The sequence below is a fragment of the Panthera leo genome, chromosome A1 (assembly GCF_018350215.1).
Source record: "Panthera leo isolate Ple1 chromosome A1, P.leo_Ple1_pat1.1, whole genome shotgun sequence".
NCBI lineage: Eukaryota > Metazoa > Chordata > Mammalia > Carnivora > Felidae > Panthera > Panthera leo.
Genome location: NC_056679.1, coordinates 171,354,712 through 171,371,927, shown reverse-complemented (window position 1 = coordinate 171,371,927; position 17,216 = coordinate 171,354,712). Strand labels below are relative to the sequence as shown.

Below are 17,216 nucleotides of genomic sequence, written 5' to 3'. Positions count from 1 at the left end.
CAGGGATCTTGAAGCAGCAGTTTCTACACTGGGATCTCTGGACTGTACGTTGTCCCACCTGGCCTGTGGTCACCCATCCATGCTGGTCTCCACATTCTCCACATATCCTTTACATTTAGCAGTCTTCATGGCCCCTTCTGCTCAGGTGGCTCTGCTGTTTCTTCTATGCCAGGCTAGAGGAGATAGGAATGTTCTGTGCCTGTGCACCATGCTAGGACACAGGCATCTGTGTGAGGTTGTCAGCGTCCCATCTGCCTACATGTACCTCAAGGTCAGTCTCTGTCTGAGGCCCTGATACATCTCTGAGGTCTCACTCTGATACCTGGTACTGGGACTTTCATATTTTTATGTTCCTATTCATCAGCTCTCCTTGACAAAAACCATAATGAGGCTCAGAGAAGCATAAGCGTTGCTAAAAAGGAAAAGGAACTGTTTTATAAGAATTTAAAGGTTTATACACTCTCATATTGCAGATTCTCTCTTAGTTACCTGTCCTGTCCCCATGGACTCATGACAATCAATGATGGTCTTCTGGAGACTGAAAATCAAGCTGAGAAGTAGACAAGTTTCTCCTATAGTATGCTATCAAATGCCATATTGGGGCCCTTGGGTGGCTCAGTTGATTGAGCATCCAACTTTGGCTCAGGTCATGATCTCACAGCTCATGAGTTTAAGCCCTGTTTCGGGCTTGCTGCTGTCAGGGCAGAACCCACTTTGGATCCTCTGTCCCCCTCTTTGTCTGCCCCTCCCCCACTTGCTCGTGCACACATGCTCTCTCTCTCTCTCTCTTCTCTCTCTCACAAATTAAAAAAAAACATAAAAAAAAGAAATGTCATATAAAGCTCCTGCTACAGACACTTAAATCACATCAATCTCTCTTTTTTATTAAAACAAAAATTTTAATGTTTATTTATTTTTGAGAGAGAGACAGAGACAGAGTATGAGCAGGGGAGGACCAGAGAGAGAGGGAGACACAGAATCCAAAATAGGCTCCTGGCTCTGAGGTGTCAGCACAGAGCCTGACACGGGGCTCAAACCCACAGACCATGAGATCATGCCCTGAGCTGAAGTCAGATGCTTAACTGACTGAGCCACCCAGGGACCCCACATCAATCTCTCTTCAGAGTTTAGTATGACTGGGGTCTGCAGTAGCCTGTCACATAAAACAGAGTTGCATATTATTCAGGAGCTTGTTCGTGAAATCAACTTAACACAAATATTCATAGTGAAAATTACCTTAAAACCTTCTCCTTCTTCTCCTTCTCCTTCTCCTCCTTCTCCTTCTCCTTCTCCTTCTCCTTCTCCTTCTCCTTCTCCTTCTCCTTCTCCTTCTCCTCCTTCTCCTCCTTCTCCTCCTTCTCCTTCTTCTTCTTCTTCTTTTCCTTAAAGTAATCTTTATGCCCAGCATGGAGCTCAAACTCACCAGAGATGAGTTGAACTCTCCTGAGATCAAGAGTTGCGTGCTCTACCCAGTAAGTCAGTCAGGCACTCTTCCCTTAAAATCTCGTTAAATCTTCAGTTGAGCTCCATATGAAGTAGGTGCCTTGAGTTTATGGACAGTGTTGTTTTAAGGTTTCTTTAAATTCTAGAATCACATTCAGTGTGGTGAGATGCTCACACTATGAGAGGCACATTGAAGGAAGAATAGTTTACGTCTCTCAGGTTAATTTGAATTTGGGGTGTGTATGAGAATGTGGGGCAAAGATATACATACCTTTTATTATAATGTACACATTATTAGATTTATGTAATTCCTTTTTGGTAGAGCAAATATAGAACTATGTTAGACATAGCTTAAGGTACCAAGAACATAGCTTAAGGTACCAAGATCTCAAGGGGTATACAATTCTACTCCTGAGATAATTAAATAGTAACGTAAGAAGTAAATGGCAACAGTAAATAGTCTCACAGTGTTCTCACACCATCTCTTCACTCTGGATCATTCACTGTGGCTTCATTCTTGGGTTTCATGTATTGGAAATATGTCCACCAATACTACAGGTCTGTATCTTCCCAGGTTATGCCCAATAAAACAGAGTTTGTCTTTGTCAGCAGTTCTAGAACTTGTTTCTCATCAGATCTGATTGGTTCACATGCCCATCCTAAACTCATCATCACCTTAAAGTAGAGATTAATGGTAAGAGAAGGGGGGTAGAAGGTAATTGTTTGATTGATATGATTTAATTCTTGCATACCCCTGGAGACAGGGCTGGAGTTAATTTCACTATAAGCACTTACACAGAATAAGGAAGAAGTTGTTTACCAGAGGAAAATTGGGAGAATGCATCTTGAAAAAGGTGAATGGATAGTGGGAAGTGAAATGATATTCTTTTTTTTTTAATTTTTTTTAATGTTTATTTATTTCTGAGGCAGAGAGAGACAGAGCCTGAGTGGGGGAGGGTCAGAGAGAGAGGGAGACACAGAATCAGAAGCAGGCTCCAGGCTCTGAGCTGGCAGCACAGAGCCCAATGAGGGGCTCAAACTCACAAACCGTGAGATCATGACCTGAGCCGAAGTCGGTCGCTCAACCGACTGAGCCACCCAGGCGCCCCTTCTTTTTTTTTTTAGTTTATTTATTTATGTTGAGAGAATGAGAGAGAGAGAGAGAGAGAACGTGCGAGCAAGTGAAGGGCAGAGAGAAAATCCCAAGCAGGCTCCACATGGTCAGCACGGAACCTGATGCAGACTCGAACCCATGAACTGTGAGATCATTACCTGAGCTGAAGTCAGACACTTAACTGAGACTGAGCCACCCGGATACCCTGAGAAATGATCTTAAAAAAGTTTAAAATGTTGGAAATTTCTGGGCAGAAGAATGATATTCCAGCCTTAAACAACTGGGAAAAGGAAAGTGGGATGAGGGAGAAGTCAGATTAAAGAAGCAAGGGGCTAAATTGGAAGGAATTGAATTCAAAGGACAAGGGTCATGCTGGGAAAGACCTGAATAAAACATAGAATTCAGAGGCAGGCAATGAGGAAGCAGCTATCTTTTGGGTCCCTGTTTGAATTTTGGGGTGAAGTTGTTTTGTATTCATCTGTCGGCCCTAGGTCCTTTCCCTTCTGGAGTGTTCACAAAGGCCTGAGACTTCCAGAGCAGTTCACCAGAAGAACTGGCGTCTAGATGAAAGGTTTTACTTAATACGATAAAAAAACATTTCTGGGGATTATTAATAGAGAGATAGTGGTTGTACTTTGCCTTTTTACTCATTTTCTTTCTTTCTTTCTCTTTTTTTTTCTGATTAGGGTAACTATTTGAAAACCATGTAAAACAAGGGCAAAATTACATCCCCAAAAGATCACTGGAGCTTTCTCCTATGTTTTTTGCAACACAAAAATGAGATTAATTGGAAAATGACAGAATTAAAGATATGTTTCACTTGCTTTAAGCAAAGGCCAGCTTTAATATAGAGCATTTGTATCTTTCATTCTGAAAACAATTATGAGCTGATTTATATATTACAGAATTCAGTTGCTGCTTAAAACCATTAAATTATCCCATTGAATTCCTGCATAGCTCCTTGAGAAATGTGTAAAAGACAAAAACAAGAACATTTAACATTTTAAAGCATACATTATCATGTGAAACTGTTAATTTCTTGGCAAGGTCCAGATTATTATTTCGTTTAGAGATATATGTTATTATTGTGTTGGAATTGGCAGCAACTTGGACTGAGGCCTTTTATTAAAAAAAAAAATTAAGAATGGAAGCCTTTCTTCTATGAGAGTGTTGGTTAGCCTTGCATTTGTTTTGGAGATCTAATAGCTACCATATGTTAGATCTATTAAATGAATGATGTAATTTAGGCTGCCTGTTGTCCTGCCAACTGCTCTGTGCTGCCTCCTCATTTTTAGCATGTATTACTCCAATATGTTCATATATCACCCAGCAGTAGCTTCTTATACAATCATGTTAGTCCTTGGGCCTTTAACCCCATTCATCATCATATATAGGCTCTGTCTCCTTCCTTTCAGAATTGAAACTAATGAAAAATAATGGTAAACCTTGGCAAAGAGTGTGCTTCCAGGAGAATAATCAACCCAATATTCTGGCTCATGGATAGAAGACCAAGGGGAATGTTGATGTTTAAGACAAGAGCACAATGTATGATTAAGATAATTCAGGCTTCTCCACGACATGAAAGACAGAAAAATGTTTTCTCTTTTGTGAAACATTAGATGGTACATTTCTCCACCCTAGTGAGAAGGATGATAGAATGAGAATGATCAGAGCAAAAAAGAATAACGTGTTATATATTAAATGCTCTTTGTATGTGCCACCTCTGCTGGCTCTTATCCAGGAAGATAGTAAGTTCAGTCTGGGTATCTCAAGTATTTGTGTAGCTATAACCCATGTATTTTCAATTTTATAAATGGGAAAACAGAGAGCCAAAATTGATTAATGACTTGTTTCAAGTCACCATTTATATATCATTATTTAGTAAAAGGAAGTTTGTAGATATAAAAAAATTACTTTGGGAAAAATCCATTATCAATGATTAGATAAATATAATTGAAATCTATTTCTTACCAGCCTAAATTCACTGTTCTGCAATTATCCTAGGCCTGTTTTTACTAGCGTTTTCCTGGAAGTCCATTAGTGGGACTTTTTTCAGCATTATAAAGGAATCCTAGAATTGCCACTGTGCAGCTTCAAAGACTTTGTATAATGTCTTATGTATTCAAGTGTTAGGACTACTTATTTTAAGTAATAGACTTTCAATATGGCAGATTTCTTTTTTCTACCTTGTATCTTATATTTCAGTGTTCTATGGGGTTTTCTTTTTCTTTAAACCTAGGATTGGAGAGATAATTTTCTTTAATTTACACCTTCTGCATGGTCCAGCAGGACCTAAAATTAATCCTTTCCTTTATGGGGAGTGCATAACAGTTGTACTCTTATGTAACCTGTTGGCTCCCACTTGTCATCTTAATGAACTTCCCCATTTCCTACTGTTTTACAATCTGTCATTTTGGCATCTTAAAACTTCCTGTACTCTTCTTCCTTTGGTAAGTGTATTAGTTTCCTAGGGCTGCCATAACAAAGTACCACAGACTGAGTGGCTTAAGCAACAGAAATTTAATTTCTTATAGTTCTGGAGACTAGAAGTCTGAGATCAAGGTGTGAGCAGGATTGTTTCTTTCTGAGGGCCTTGAGGAAAGGATCTGTTACAGGCCTCTCTCTGTGGCTTGTGGATGATAGTCTTCTTCTTGTCTTATCATATTCTTTGTGCCTTCTTCCTGTCTTTCCTTTGTGTGCATGTTTATATCCAAATTTCCTCTTATAAGGACACCAGTCATATTGGACCAGGGCCCAAACTAATGACCTCATTTTAATGTAATTATTTATGCAAAGTAATTTTGGGGGAGGTGGGGATACAAATTTAGCCATAACAGTGGGAAAGAAAGCACAGAAATATTTAATGCTACATGGCATTTCTGAGGTGTTGAGATTCCGTGGATCCCCGAAATATGGGTCTTAATTATCAGGCAAGAAACATGGATATGTTGCCTAGTAATATTAGTCTTCTAGCAGTCAAAATGCTAACCTGTTAAGACTTATACCCTACCCTCACTCTCTACATGTCAACAAAACAATGTGGGCTGAGTTAGCAAGTGTGAAGGGAATAGAGATCCTAAAACAGGGAGAAAGAGAACCTCCAGAGCTTGGCATGCCAAATGGCAATGGAAGTTAGATATTCTTTTCAGGGGTATTTTCATTCAGGTTACAACACATACCTGTAAACCAACACTCACCCATCCCAAAATTTTGGGATGGTATGTATTGAATATGTGCTGTTTTGTGGAAGTCAACAATGTAAATTCTCTATAGTTTTCAAGTCTTTAAATGTAGATCTCTAAATAATTTAAAAAGATTATATAATAATTTCAAAATTGTTAAACAGTTAAGAACCTATTTCTTTGGAGTCAGTATAAAAAATAGAACTATGGAAAGAATCACATGTTACTAGAAGGCAGAACATATCAGAAGTTCTGTAAATAACTTTTGACTTTCAATGCCATTATTTTCTCCTTAGAACCATAAATTGTGATTGAATTAGAGATAAAAATGTTTTTTTCATCATGACCTAGTGAAAATGATTTAGGAGCAGGCTAGTAAGTGGTTAAATTCTAGAGATAAGAAGTTAGCCTCAGGACTTTTACCAGATTGAATATATGTCTGTCTTCTCTGATTGCCGGGCTTCAAGGTTAATTCTGGGGACAGCCCAGGGAGTAAGCACCTGTATGGGGGGAGTAAGGAGTGGAAGGGAGATGTTCCAGCCTCATCCTCCATGGAAACTGACCTGGCCTCTTAAAGTGTCTTTCTGGATTAAGGATGCCAGACTAAGATCTGTTATGAGCTACCTACTTCCCCATATGAGCTACCTACTTCACATCATTCAGAGGAGGGTATAAGGAGGGAAATGGGGGCACCAAGTAGCTCCACTCAGTTGTTTCTACCAAAGGTTCTCAAAAAGGCTGGCATGTCATATACTCATACTTAAAATGCCCCTTAAAAGCATACGTTTCTTTATGCTCCCCCTTTTGCTTCATTAATTCTAGATAAGGATTATTTTACATTTGAAGTGTTTTTAGCAAGGCCTTAGAATTTCCAGTATTAACCCACTTGCTATTCTTTATAAAAGTCACAGTTTTAAAGTTACATTTAATATAGAGTGGGTTTACCTTAGAAACAATGGGGATTACTGTCAAGTGTTTTCTTTCTAAGTGGAGTTTTCTTGAGCTGTTGTAAAGGGCAGTCCTCACTAATATGCTTAAGTCTAGAAATTGCTGTTTTTAACTAATGGGTAAAAACTAGACGACTTATCTCTTTTCTCAGAAAGTATTAGTGACTTCCTGTGGGAGGAAAGAAGTGGGAGAAAACCCTTCCTACACTCTTTAACAGTTTCCTATGTTATTTTCTGTGGCCTAAAGAGAGATGCATCCTGTTCTCCTTTCCCAATTTATCACTTCCTCGCTATACTCAATCCCCACACACCCACAGGGACCAACTCTCACTTCTACTGGTTTCGTTGTGCAGTTCATTTATTTCTATAATCCTTCCAAATGACTCAAAAAAGTGGATGTGTATGTATTCTTAGAAGTGTCATCTCACTTGTTTTTAAATTATAACACCAAATGGAATTTTAATCAACCTTCCAGGTCAGTTAAATAAAAAGTTTGGTTATAAACCAAGAGTTAAAGTTACTGTTATGTATTGAGTTTTTAGCAGTGGGAAGTGATTATAAATGATAATTCTTCATCTTGCAGGTTAGGAAATAGAATGATCTGAAAGCTCTTTCCTGTTAGTTTTATCTGTGACATGAGTAGATCGATTCAATATATACATTTTACAGATTCTTAAGAGTCTTTGCTCAAGGGAAGGGCTGGGCTTGTGTGTGTGTGTGTGTGTGTGTGTGTGTGTGTGTGTGTGTGTGTGTTTGTGTCTCCTGTCAGTCCTAAGTAAAGTGGTAGTGGATATCCTGGACTCCTGTATTGACATTTCTGGCTGGGCTTTTCTTTCCCTTCTTCCTTTCTCTCTTCCTTTCTTCCTTTCTGTTTTCCTTCCTTCCTTCCTTCCTTCCTTCCTTCCTTCCTTCCTTCCTTTTTCTTCTTTCTTTCTTTCTTTCTTTCTTTCTTTCTTTCTTTCTTTCTCTTTCTTTCTTTCTTTCTTTCTTTCTTTCTTTCTTTCTTTCAAGTTAGGCATATGCTGGAGTCAGTGGCTCAGCTAGGTTATATAGTTTGAGAGGAGAATTGGTAGGATTTAGAAGGAATTTTTTATGAAAGCCTTAGGGGAAGTGTTTAGTTATTTTTTGGAGCAGGGACTAAAGGAATTATCCAGAAGGTAGTGGAAAAACAGGCACTTATTCCTCTAGGTGTTTATATGAGGGTAGAGGGCTGAAAGAAAAATATTTACAGGCATGTTGATTGATCTGGGAGCCAGGTGGAGAGTATTACTAAGGATAGACTGTTTTTGATAAATGGTAACCATCCTCACGATGATAAAAACATGAGAAAGATAGGAGACCAAACGTCTTTCCTTTTTATGGGACCAATAAATATTGCCTTATATTACAATGAATGAAATCATTCAAAGAGAGGATTCCAAAGACATATGCAAATACATTTCCAAAAATAAAGGGGCTGAGTGTAGAAGTAAGAACTTTTTTTTCTTATGTACCTTTTTACTTATTAAAACACAGAATCAGGTGGAGGAGGAACACCCTGACATTCATCTCCCGGGGAATGGTCTCTCTACCCTGCATCCACATGGTGAAGCACTATAGAAGATTCTCCCCATGGGTCAGCCTCTCTCCAGTGCCAGACTCCTCAAAGGTAACCCTGCTGAAGTGTGGTTTCTGTCTTTGAACTTTTCTAGCTTTATGTTTGGAAATTATATATACATATGCATATATACGTATTTATAAATGTGTACATAGTGTGTACGTGTAATCACTTTTATATACAAATGATTATATATATAATTTTGCTTTGTATATATTTTTCTAAACACAAGACATTTTGCTAACTGTATTATTTTATAATTTGTATTTTTAAGTTATTAGTAGGTTGTGGAGATGTTCCTATAATAACCCATACCATTTTTTAAATTTGTATTAATCTTGGTTTAAAAACTGCTAATTGACCCTAAGGAGACCAATAGACTACAGGAGAATGATGTTGAATGATGTGGATATATGTATGAGTGTTAGAAGCAAGAACTTTTAATGTCTGCACTGATCAAGAGGTCAGGGATGTAACCCTAAGTTAACTAAATTATCAGTTAGTGATGTGGTCTGTGTAAAATTACTTGACCTGGTAAAGAACTACTTCCTCAGAGGGATGAGGGAAAGGACATAAATAATGACTCAGAGAGGCTTTTGAAAAGTGGTGGAGCAAGTGTCATCCATTAGAAATTTATTAATAATTTATTAGACTCAATATGTATCTGTTATTTTTTCACTTTAACTGAGCAAGGATGTACTTCCTTGCTTGGACTGTGGGAAGAATTTATTGAAGTCTAACATTTCAAACTAGTTTCAACACTCAAAAAGATGTTTTAGTCAAATGAAAAGTGCAGAGAAAAATGAGACGGGGGAGAGGGCTCGATCACACAGCCAGAGCCTTGGAGACCACCTGGAAGACTAAAGGAGTGAGCACAGGTCATTGCAGGGCAGCCTGGGGCCATGGAGGGGGACTTGGAGTCTAATGGGAGATGCTATTCCTCACTCTCCTGTTTGGATGAGGGCTAGGAGCCATAAGTCTCTACATGTGATACAAGGTCTATAAATAATGACCAAAACTTGAGCAATCCGAATATCGGAAGGATAGAGGTTAGAGGACTAGCAAAAGAAGAACAAACTGCCGAGAAACTACACTGAAATTTTTGGCAAAAAGGGGGGACCGCGAGGCCAAAACCTGACAAGAAATAATGAAGCCAACCTACCGGATCTAATGGCTGTGCAACCTTTATGTGTGTCCAAGACTGTGAATCAGGAGGTGGGTCTGGCATCCAGTGTCACCATAATTGGGATGCAGCCATATCCCAGGCTTAGCCAAGAAGGAATCCCAGGAAGGGAGCATGGAACCTGCAGCCCTCCTTTCCTATCACACTCCCTTGGAATCTAGGGGCATGGCCATTTCGTTAGCATACTTGAAAGTGGAATTTTTCAGGATTGTATTTGTTTAGACTTGTGAAAAATTGTTGGAAAGAAAAAAGTGTCATTTGCTTGTTTCAGAGACAGGAAATGTGGGAGAAACTGGGTGGGAGAGGGTGTGTGTATTGAACTCTAGGAAGAATCAAGAGAAAGAAGTGTCTGTAGCAGTGATTCTCCATGTGGCATTGAAGTATTTTGCCCCCAGAACATTTGACGGTATATGGAGACTTTTTTAATCGTTGGGACTGTAGGAGAGCATGCTACTGACATTTAGTGGGGAGAGGCCAGGGAGGCTCCTAAGCACCCTACAATGCACAGGAAGTCCCACCCCCATGGCAACAAAAAGTATTTGGTTCAATATGACAATAGTGCAGAAGCTGGGAAACCTTGGTTTAGAGGCAAGTAGATGGCTCAGCTGAAACAGAGGAGGTGAATGGGTCTTACCACCACCAGGCCTGATGCAGGAAAGGGCTGGACGGAGGTCCTGTGGGTGGGAAACTGCTAGAAAGCACACAGTGTCTGCAGGGTGGGAGTGGGATGGGGTGCAATGGAGTGAGGAGTATTTGCAGAAACGTCTTTCATTCCTTAACAATGTATCTGGCAGAGACACCAACATCTGTTACTTTCGAGGGGGAGTTAATTTTGTCCCAGTTTGTTTTCTAAAGGGACCTGTGGCCAAAACATGTCTTGCCTACTTGTGCTCACTATTTACCTTCAAGCCAAAAGGAGAAAATAAGATCTACTTTCTCTTTTTGGTCTCCTCTACCATGAGAAAATTCTTCCCTTGACATCACTGCTTCCTTGAGTTATCATCCGGTTTTCTATTTCCTTTAATGGCCAGTGAGTAGATTATATTTTGTGCCTCCATCTTCTTTTTACACAGCCTATCCTGCCTGTTATATTCGACTGAATCTATGCAGTGAAAGCTCATCAGTGCCCTCCATCTTACTCTACTCAGAGTCCTTATTCTGTCTGCTTCTCTCCAACTATCGACACTGTTGTCTACACTTTTCTTGAAATTTTTTTTCTTCCTTTAGTTTTCTAGACCCTTCTGGCTCCTCTTTTTCATCTCAAAATCTTTCTCTTGCCCCTTTTCTAGCCCAGTAGCTACTCCTGGTCTTTGCAGCTATATTCTCTGTCTTACTCTTTAATATATTTTCCTGGTGATGTCACTCCATCAACTCACTGTGGATGAGTTGTAATTTTTTTCTCTTAGGTCATCAGTCTTGTTTGGTCTTTTAAGTTACAGATACTTACTATCAACCAACTAGACAACTCCACTTTACTTCTATGCTGTGATCTCAAATGTTTGAGTAAAAGTTGATCATATTATCTGTTATCAATTAGGAAGTTGTCTGATGCCTTTAAGATGTCCCCAGGGAAAAACTCATCTGACCTATCTCTGATTTGCTTCTTTGGTGCCTAGTTTTCCCTGTATCTCCTGAATCAGCTTTTCTCAAGACTTTGGACTTCTGCTCCAGTGAGAAGATTCATTTTTCTCTGGAAATCGAACATTCATTACTCACCATGTTACTTATCTACCAAGATTCCAGTTTACTGACCCTATATCTACCTTATTTCACCCTTACCAAGTGTATTGTAGACGAAATTTCCACTTTAATTAGCTTGGATTTCAGAGTCTCCCACTGATGTGCCAAGTTCACAACTCTTATACGTTCATTCTTTATCCTTCCACTTAAACCTTGCTACACTCTTTCTCATATATAATATTGGTATTTAGGTAAGAGTCTTCACTTCTTTGGGTCAATGAGTAGAAATTATGGCAATTTCTGGCTCTGAAGTAGAAGCCAGTGGGCAAAATTTGGGAGGGAGGGCAAGGAGGTCTTTTGGAACTTTTAAAATCACATGATGATGGCAGCTTCCACAGGTAAGCTTGGCCCTGGCATACTTAATTCTCTTCTGTTTAAAGCTTCCTGCTTCATATGGCAATTATCACCCCACAGAGCAGGAACAGTGGGGTCTTGAGAGCCTGTCAATAAGAGTGAAAGAAAAGGATATGAGAAGGGGAGAAGTAGAAGGAAATTAAACTGACTTCCAGGGTTTCCTTGTTCTAGCTATCATGCACATAATTTAATAAGCCCGATGTGCTTTACTTTAAGTACAGTTTTGAAAATTTGCATGAAATAAATTTCTGCAAATAAAGTGCTATTTCAGACATACTATTTAAAATTCACTCTGGTAAATTTCATTAAGTTGGAAAGAGTGCTTAAAAAATAATCACACTTTCATTTCATAGAAGCTATGCCTTTTAATATCAGGTTTGTTTGCATTTATTCCACATTTGATTTTGTAATCACATGTCCAGGAAAATAATTTCTTTTCTTCCACTGGTCAATAGCTATATTAAAATTGCTTACCTGAGGCTGGCCCAAAGAGAATTTTAAAAATCTGATCTTCTGCTTACTTTTCCCTGTGTTGAAAGCTAGGCTGAGCAATGTAAGCTAAAATAGTACCCTGTTGCCCAAATCAGGCATACTACACCAAATCCTTAGCAGGTTTTCCTTTCTCTTTATGGTGTTACATTTTATTCTTTTGTCATGCAGATTTTTCTTTTCTACTCAGAGAAAATAAAATTATTGGAGGTTTTTTTTGTTTGTTTTTATTTTTTACATTTCTAAAGGTAAAAAGGGAGATTACTAATGTTAATGAGTAAGATGTGTTACTATATTTAGGTTACACTAGGTAGGCACTTACCTTGGTGTTTTAATTCACAGAGGAAGATATGAACAAGATCAGAAATTTCTATAATTTGGGAAGACATATAATTTCTGTTTTTCCTAGTATTTTAGCTATATTTTCTGTAATATTACTTATGGGAGAAAAATCAAGCTAGGGCTTACTAGTCATTGACAGTGTTGAGTGAGTATTCATTGAAGCTGGCAGAAAAGTTCAGTAAAGATATCTAAAACATCCATAGTCATTCATCTTAACTGAAATCTTTATAGAACTTCAGACTAGATCCTGTTGTTTCTGTGGGTTGATAGTTGGCAGGAAAAAAAAGCCCACCACATTTCATCCAACAATACAAAAATTAGAGGGCTTTTTGTTTGATTTGTTTGTTTTCTATTTCTGTGGCACACCGCTGTTGGAGATAACATTTTATCCAACTTGAAAAGTGCTATTTATAAGGTAGGTGAAATTCTATTACTGCCAATTTATAGAAGCATGAATTTCATAATGGCAAAAGCAAAGCCGAATGTAGCCAGCAGGTAGCCCTGTTTTCTGATTGTTTCATCTTGCAGAAAATGTCACCAAAGTGTAATTTGCTATTTTGCTTAGAAATTATATGGTGTGCCTAGGTAAAGTCCACAGAATACAACATAAGGGCTTGAAATAAATCCCCAGGGCCTGAGGAAAAAATGAAACGAAATTCCATGTTGCATTGAAAATCATCAGGATTTGTTTATTCCTTTATTTTTAAATTAATATGATAGTAGCACATCTTCAGTTGCATAATAGAGATACCAGTTATTTTCACATGGGATTTTTTTTTTCTGATGTAAAAAATCCAAGCCCCCAGTTTCAGAACTATCCTCTTCAGGTCTGCCTGAAAACATGTGTGGGTAATTATTTGCCAAGTACTGCCAGGTTTCCACCTTTCTCTCCCATGTAGTCCATTCTCCTTACAGAACTCCAGATAACCTCTAAGAACTTAAATCAGATCATATCTTCCTGCTCAAAAATCCTTCAATGGAATTTTTATGCCATTCAACATAGAATGAGATCCATACTCCATAGCATTTGCTACAGTACTCCACACCAGCAGTTCTGCATTTTGGTCTCAGTATCTATTTACACTCCTAAACATTGTTGAGGATCCTCAAAAGACTTTGTTTATGTGAGTTATAGCTGTTTATATTTATTATATTAGATATTTAAACAAAATTTAAACATATTTATTAATTCATTTAAAGACAATAATGCATGTTACCTGACATTTTAATTAAAACTGTATTTTTCAAAACAAAAATTATTAAAAAGAATGGCATTGCTTTATAGTTTTGCAAATTTCTTTAATGTTTGGTTTAAAAGGAGCTAGCTGGATTCTCATACCTACCTTTTCATTTAACTTATTATAATAGCACTTATACTTCACCTCGAATGCAAAGGCCCACTTCGCTCTGGTCTCTGCAGAGAGGTCTTCCTTTTCCATTCACTTATGCAGTCACCCTGTATCCCGTTACTTTGTTTGACTTTCTCCATAGCATTTAAAATTATGTGAAATTATATTATCTATGTCTGTGTTTATTATCCATCTCTACCCACTCAGTTGTAAGCTCTACTTATGTAAGGACCTTGTTTGTGTTATAAACCATTGTGTAATAGTTCTCAGTTGTTGCTTAACGAATTAACCCCATATATAGCAGCTTAAAACAGCACGCATTTATTACCTTACAGTTTCTGTGGGTTCGAAATTTATGCGTGGTGTAGCTGGGTGTCTCTGGCTCAGGATCTCTCCTGAGGTTGGGCTGAAGGATCTCTCAAGCTCACTCCTGTGGTAGTTGGCAGACCTAGGTGATCTACTTCCAGGCTAATTTATATGGGCCTGGCTGCCTCCTTACATGACTGGTGGCTTTCCCCAAGGTGACTGATGAGAGAAAGAGAGAGAGAGAGAGGGAGAATCCAAGACAGAAGCCACAGTATCCTTATGGCCTAATCTCGGAAGTGACATCCAATCACTTTTGTCATTTCTGTTCATTAGAAGGGAGTCACTAGGTCTAGCTCATACTCAAGGGGAGGGGATTACACAGGATGAATAACTGGAGGTGTAGGGATCACCAGGGGCTGAGAGGCTTTTACCATCAACTGTAGACTCAGGATCTAAGCATAATGTCTGGTATAGTACATAGTAGGTACTCAGTAAATACTTGTTTAACGAGCATTGTGTCCAGAAAGTACTCAGTAATATGCTTGTTGCCAGAGGTTTTAGCTTTGTTTTCCAAGCACAAAAGGGATTATTTACCTTATACAGCTTTTAAAATCCATGCTATTATTCATGGCTTCTCCAGTGTATTGTATTATTTAGGTAGTTGGTATAAGCCTAATAGAAAGATAAATATTAAATTTCTTCTGTGGGATAAGAAGACTTGTTGATGGTGCCTTCTGGGGCTTAAAGTGAGAAACTGAGTGAATATATTAGTTTGGAACTGTTATGTGTTCCTGCCCATTAATACCTGTTTTGCCCATTCTTCTTACATAACATTTTTATTATCCAGAGAGATTGTGCTCTTGTAAGGCCATTGCTCTCTTCTGGTATCTTTGTTTGGCTTCTCTAGGGTAAGGAACACACTGAATTATGTTGACCATATTTGTTCTAAGATGTAGTAATTCTAAATTCACTAACTTTCTCCATGGACAATTGTAATCATTTTCTAAATAAATGTACTATGCTTAATTAATTTATTTACCACATAGAATGGCTTTAGAATATCTTCATGTATCTCTCTACTGTACTGTAGTAATATATTAGGTCTTTTGAAGGAAATTATAGCTAGTCTTCACTTTTAGTGATGGTATAATAGCATTGTTTTTAAACTTGTTTCCAGAGCTATGTATATTGGTCATATGTTAGTATGAGTCAACCTTTAAAATTGTTTTTATGACACTCAGTTGGACCTATGACAACAAAGTTATGGTAATTTCAACAAAACGTGGGAATGGAGCAGGAGATACCTTTACAGAATTAGGAATAGGCCTGGGCTAGCTATCTGGTCAATAAAGGGGTGATCTAACAGCAGTGTAAGCCTGTAAAAGGCGAGTTTCTAAATCAGTTAAGGAGAAAGAGGCTGGAGTATTCCAGAGTCCAAATGCATTGATTTTACTATTTTGCATAGGATTTTTCAAGTGTGGATGACATCTGTGGATGTCACAGATGGAGATTTTTCCCAACAGTGTTCTTGTGAGGATGGCGCCATGTCTCAAGTTTCCTCTCAGTGCCCTAAGATGGAGTGAGATGGTTAAAGGACACAGATTCTGATGTCAGACGAATCTGGGTTTACTCTGCCCTGTCATTCTCTATGGTAAGTGAAGGAAATAATTTCTATACCTTAGGATTGTTATAAAGATTTTGTGGGAACGGTGCCTGGGTGGCTCAGTCGATTAAGCTTCTGACTTGGGCTCAGGTCATGATCTCTTCGTTGGTGAGTTCGAGCCCCACATCAGGCTGCACTGACAACATGGAGCCTGCTCGAGATTCTTTCTTCCCCTCTCTCAGTCCTTCCCTGACTCGTGCTTTCTCTCTCTCTCAAAATAAATAAGTAAATAAATAAATAAATAAACTTAAAAAAAAAGATTTTGTGGGAAAGTACATGTAAAACAAATGCCTGACATATATGTTGAGTGTTCAATATTTTTAGCTCTCTTTCTTCAGCTGAAATTTATCAGAACACTGAATATGGAAACATATTATCCCAGTGATTTTGCTGGGTTTCACACATACTCCTCTTGCTCTCATTGTGTAACAGCAAACCTTGCCCCTCGGGTATTTAGAGTCAGTTATCTCCACCAATATGGTGATTCCTTTCTTTACCTGTTTTCACAAAGTCCTCATGGTAGTCAAAGCTTCAACTTCAGTGGAACCCTTACTGCATTTCTGGAAGCAAGTGTCCAGACGAGAATAAAGTTGAGGGGACAGAAAACACAAATTCTGCAAATTGGTCACGGGAATAATGGTGAGAGAGGCCAGTCCTACTGGCACCCTGTTTCTCAGATTCCAGGTGTGGACAGCATAACTTATATAGATCAATACACATAACTACATCTGGAAGGAGAGTCCCCCAACCTCACACCATGTCTTTCTGGAACTGGCAGCTTAGCAGAGCCTTTAATAAACTATTCATTGTTCTGTTTGTCTGTGGACATATGCCTGCTTGTGTATCTCCTTCACTGTAAGAGATTGCTTTGGATCTTATGCCAGTAAATTGGGAATTCTGTCAGCTCTCAGATGGATTGTTTTATCTTGGCCATAGCTCCAGAACACCTCATGGTGAACTGAGGAATAGGGTGCACCTGTGTGCATTACTTACCACAGCAATGACTGCAGTCAAAGCTGGGTCAAGAGAGTGTGAGGCAGGACATGGGAAGTATGGAATATATACTATATGCTGTTTTGTAACTTGCATGTTTCTTTGAATAAATTTGTTCATGGGTTATTTTATTGTTTTTATTTTGTTAACCTGATTTTTATTTATTAGTTCTACTCATTTTCTTTTTTTTTCTAATTTATTAACCACTGGTTTTATGTTTGTTATATTGCTTTCTCATGGATTTATTTTGCTTGCCTTTTCTAATTTCTTGAATGTAATACTTAGATTTTTTTTAATTAGCAATATAAATATTTGAGACCATAGGTTTTCTTCATTGGCTATAATACAGTGTTTTTATTATTTTCTTAAAAAGATAATCTGCAATTTTGGTTTTCATTTCCTCTTTGACCCAAGAGTTGTTTAACAGAGAGGCTTTTTCTTAACCTTTTATTTTGAAGTAGTATGTAGTTTTCAAAGAAGTTATGAGAATAGCCAAAGAACCATCCTATATCCT

At 38.2% G+C, this 17,216-nt stretch overlaps 1 long non-coding RNA gene across 1 annotated transcript in view; it reads left to right on the top strand.

Moving 5' to 3' along the window:
- The window catches only part of LOC122201241, a 47,086-nt gene extending 31,395 nt beyond the window's left edge, over positions 1–15,691 (top strand). The window contains exons 3-4 of the long non-coding RNA XR_006194119.1: positions 8,202–8,334; positions 15,570–15,691. This is a non-coding gene — a long non-coding RNA (uncharacterized LOC122201241). The remainder of the gene's footprint in view (positions 1–8,201; positions 8,335–15,569) is intronic.
- The last annotated feature ends 1,525 nt before the right edge of the window (positions 15,692–17,216 follow it).